This window comes from Chiloscyllium plagiosum, unplaced genomic scaffold (genome assembly GCF_004010195.1).
Source record: "Chiloscyllium plagiosum isolate BGI_BamShark_2017 unplaced genomic scaffold, ASM401019v2 scaf_77110, whole genome shotgun sequence".
In the NCBI taxonomy this organism is placed as follows: Eukaryota; Metazoa; Chordata; class Chondrichthyes; order Orectolobiformes; family Hemiscylliidae; genus Chiloscyllium; species Chiloscyllium plagiosum.
The window spans coordinates 1-5,296 of NW_025204722.1; the positions used below are offsets into that span (position 1 = coordinate 1).

Consider the following 5,296-nt stretch of genomic DNA (forward strand, 5'->3'; position numbering starts at 1 on the left):
TCGGCGCAACATCGAGGGCCGAAGGGCCTGTATTTTTCTATGTTCTATGTACTGACCATTCCTTCATGTTACTTTAATGCACAACATACCTCCCACAAAGAGGTTTACCAAAATTGTCTCCTGGGATTGCTGTGCGCGGTTCCGGTTATAAGGAAGCCTATAATCGAGCTGGAGAGGGTTCAGAAGAGATTTACCAGGATGTTGCCGGATATGGAAGGTTTGAGTTGCAAAAAAAAAGGACTGGGAATTTCTTCACTGCAACTTAGGAGGTTGGTGGGAGTTCACAAGATAACGAGAGGTATAGGCAGAGTTAGCGGGAGGTGGGTTTTTTTTTCCCCTCCGGGGTAGGCGATTTCGTGACCAGAGGACCGCAGGTGCTGCAGCTCAGAGTCGGAGAGTGCGGTGCTGGAAAAGCACAGCAGGTCAGGCAGCATCCGAGGAGCAGGAGAATCATTAGGAACGTTTTGAAGGAGAGAGGAGAGAGATATTTGAAAACAAAAGTCACTGGAGACAAATCTTTTACACAGAGGGTGGTTCGTTTGTGTGAATGAACTCCCAGGGGAAGTGAGTACAGTTACAACATTTAAAAGGCACTGCGATCCATACGTGAATAGGAGATATTGGGAGGGATATGGGCCTGTATAACTCTATATCCCACTGTCTCCCCACAGCATACAGGATATACAATCTCCTTGCAGTATACAACTCAGCCTGATAATATGGAGAGACACAACTGCGTTGCGGTGAGTACACACAGCATCTCCACACAATATCCACAGTGTAAGGAACACACCATTGACACCACGTGCCCCGTTAGCGAGGGGAGGACACACACACACACACACACACTCCCTCTGAGTTCCCTCAACATCCATGACACACCTCCTGACCCTCACCAACACGGAGAGCCCACTTCCGCATTCCCGTAACACGGAGAATAATATATCCTGTCCCCGGCACCCAGAGAGAGAATACGTGAGGAGACCTTAATATCATACCTTCTCGCCCTCGAGTCTCACCGTAATATCCAGGTGACACAACCCTCCAAAAAAACAAAACAGACCACATGATCCAGATTAAACACACCTCCCTTAAAATCAGGCCATAATACTCGGAATACACGCACCATTCAAAATCAAACCGTGATAACCATATTACATACACTCCCCTCAAGGTCACGCTGTAATATCCAGATTACACACTCCCCTCAAAAACAGACCATAACATCTAGATAGTGCACACCCCCTAGAAAGCAGACCGTACTTTCCAGATTATACACCCCCTCACACACAGGCCATAATATACAGATAATATGCACCCCCCATTAAGCAGACCGTACTTTCCAGATTACACACCCCCTCTCAAACAGGCCATAATATACAGATAATATGCACCCCCCATAAAATAGACCGTACTTTCCATATTACACACACCCTTCATAAACAGGCCATAATATACAGATTATACGCACCGTCATAAAACAGACTGCATTATCCAGATTACACACTCCCCCTCGCAAACAGGCCATAATATCCAGACTAATAAAGCCTCCCTCAAAATCACGCCGTAATATCCAGATTGTACAAACCCCCGCAAAAACAAGCCATAATAACCAGATTATACACACCCCGTAAAATAGACCGTAACGTCCAGGTCACGAGCACGCCTCACAAAATAAATGAGATGGTATTGCCGCGATTCTGCATCCTCCCAAAACCCAAAGACACTGGAAATGTCCAGAATAGAGAACCCCTGAACCCAGACCATACACCCACCCCACCAGAAACAGGCCGTAATATCCAGATTACACCACCCCAGAAAATGTGCCGTAACATACAGATTGGGAACACGCCTCAAAACAGAGACAGTAACATCCACCCTCCCGAAAACACAAAACTGTACTATCCAGACTATCGCACCCCTCGAATAATATCTAAACCAGGGAGCTCCCCGTCCCAGTCCCCGTCCCCCCCACCAACAAATAAAAAGACTGTGATATTTCGCCCGCACACAGCCCAGCGAGAAACCAGACCGTAATGACCAGATTACGGTCACCCCTCGAAACCAGACCGTAATGGCCAGATTACGGTCACCCCTCGAAACCAGACCGTAATGGCCAGATTACGGGCACACCTAAAAACAGACCGTAAAGTCCAGATTACGGGCACACCTCAAAACCAGACCATAATGACCAGATTACAGGCACACCTCAAAAACAGACCGTAATGGCCAGATTACGGTCACCCCTCAAAAACAGACCGTAATGGCCAGATTACGGTCACCCCTCGAAACCAGGCCGTAATGGCCAGATTACGGTCACCCCTCGAAACCAGACGGTAATGACCAGATTACAGTCACCCCTCAAAAACAGACCATAATGACCAGATTACAGGCACCCCTCAAAAACAGACCATAATGTCCAGATTACGGTCACCCCTCAAAAACAGACCGTAATGTCCAGATTACGGGCACACCTCAAAAACAGACCATAATGTCCAGATTACGGGCACACCTCAAAAACAGACCATAATGTCCAGATTACAGTCACCCCTCAAAAACAGACCATAATGTTCAGATTACAGGCACACCTCAAAAACAGACCATAGTGTCCAGATTACAGGCGCCCTTCAAAAACAGACCATAATGACCAGATTACAGGCACCCCTCAAAAACAGACCATAATGTCCAGATTACGGGCACACCTCGAAACCAGACCGTAATGACCAGATTACAGTCACCCCTCGAAACCAGACCGTAACGGCCAGATTACAGTCACCCCTCAAAAACAGACCATAATGTCCAGATTACAGTCACCCCTCAAAAACAGACCATAACGTCCAAACTACGGGCACCCTTCAAAAATAGACCATAATGACCAGATTACAGGCACCCATCAAACACAGACCATAATGTTCAGATTACGGGCACACCTCAAAAACAGACCGTAATACCCAGATTATGGGCACCCCTCAAAAACAGACCATAATGTCCAGATTACAGTCACCCCTCAAAAACAGACCATAATGACCAGATTACGGGCACACCTCAAAAACAGACCGTAATGTCCAGATTACGGACACCCCTCAAAAACAGACCGTAATGTCCAGATTACTGTCACCCCTCGAAAACAGACCGTAATGCCCAGATTATGGGCACCCCTCAAAAACAGACCGTAATGGCCATATTACAGGCACCCCTCAAAAACAGACCATAATTTTCAGATTAAGGGGCACACCTCGAAGCCAGACCATAATGACCAGATTACAGGCACCCCTCAAAAACAGACCATAATTTTCAGATTACAAGCACACCTTAAAAACAGACTATAATGACCAGATTATGGGCACCACTCAAAAACAGACCATAATGACCAGATTACGGTCACCTCTCAAAAACAGACCATAATGACCAGATTACGGGCACCCTTCAAAAACAGATCATAATGTCCAGATTACGGACACCCCTCAAAAACAGACGATAATGACCAGATTACAGTCACCCCTCGAAAACAGACCATAATGTCCAGATTACGGGCACCCCTCAAAAACAGACCGTAATGTCCAGATTACGGGCACCCCTCAAAAACAGACCGTAATGGCCAGATTACGGGCACCCCTCAAAAACAGACCATAATTTTCAGATTACGGGGCACACCTCGAAGCCAGACCATAATGACCAGATTACAGGCACACCTCAAAAACAGACGATAATGTCCAGATTACAGGCACACCTCAAAGACAGACCATAACGACCAGATTACGGTCACCCCTCAAAAACAGACCATAATGACCAGATTACGGGCACCCTTCAAAAACAGACCATAATGACCAGATTACAGGCACACCTCAAAAACAGACCATAATGACCAGATTACGCGCACACCTCGAAAACAGACCATAATAACCAGATTACTGGCACCCCTCAAAAACAGACCATAATGTCCAGATTACGGTCACCCCTCAAAAACAGACCATAATGACCATATTACGGTCACCTCTCAAAAACAGACCATAATGTCCAGATTACGGGCACCCTTCAAAAACAGACCATAATGTCCAGATTACGGGCACCCCTCATAAACAGACCATAATGTCCAGATTATGGGCACCCCTCATAAACAGACCATAATGACCAGATTACGGGCACACCTCCAAAACAGACCATAATGACCAGATTACAGTCACCCCTCAAAAACAGACCATAATGACCAGATTACGGTCACCCCTCAAAAACAGACCATAATGTCCAGATTACGGTCACCCCTCAAAAACAGACCATAATGTCCAGATTACGGGCGTCCTTCAAAAACAGACCATAATGACCAGATTACAGGCACCCCTCAAAAACAGACCATAATGACCAGATTACGGTCACCCCTCGAAATCAGACCGTAATGCCCAGATTATGGGCACCCCTCAAAAACAGACCATAATGACCAGATTACGGGCACACCTCAAAAACAGACCATAATGTCCAGATTACGGTCACCCCTCAAAAACAGACCGTAATGTCCAGATTACAGGCACACCTCAAAAAAAGACCATAATGACCAGATTACGGGCACACCTCAAAAACAGACCATAATGTCCAGATTACGGTCACCCCTCAAAAACAGACCATAACGACCAGATTACAGTCACCTCTCAAAAACAGACCATAATGTCCAGATTACGGTCACCCCTCGAAACCAGACGGTAATGACCAGATTACGGGCACACCTCAAAAACAGACCATAATGGACCAGATACAGTCACCTCTCAAAAACAGACCATAATGACCAGATTACAGTCACCTCTCAAAAACAGACCATAATGACCAGATTACGGGCACACCTCAAAAACAGACCATAATGTCCAGATTACAGTCACCTCTCAAAAACAGACCATAATGACCAGATTACGGGGCACACCTCGAAACCAGACGGTAATGTCCAGATTACGGTCACCCCTCGAAACCAGACGGTAATGACCAGATTACGGGCACACCTCAAAAACAGACCATAATGTCCAGATTACAGTCACCCCTCAAAAACAGACCATAATGACCAGATTACGGGGCACCCCTCAAAAACAGACCATAATGACCAGATTACAGGCACCCCTCCAAAACAGACCATAATGACCAGATTACAGTCACTCCTCAAAAACAGACCATAATGTCCAGATTACAGTCACCCCTCAAAAACAGACCATAATGTCCAGATTACGGGCACCCCTCAAAAACAGACCATAATGTACAGATTACGGTCACCCGTCAAAAACAGACCGTAATGTCCAGATTACAGTCACCCCTCAAA

General features: G+C 46.2%; 1 long non-coding RNA gene across 1 annotated transcript in view; it reads right to left on the reverse strand.

Annotated features, from left to right (window-relative positions):
- Nucleotides 1-6: 6 nt before the first annotated feature.
- The window catches only part of LOC122546397, a 9,761-nt gene continuing 4,471 nt past the window's right edge, over nt 7-5,296 (reverse strand). Inside the window, exon 3 of the long non-coding RNA XR_006310735.1 lies at nt 7-405. This is a non-coding gene — a long non-coding RNA (uncharacterized LOC122546397). The remainder of the gene's footprint in view (nt 406-5,296) is intronic.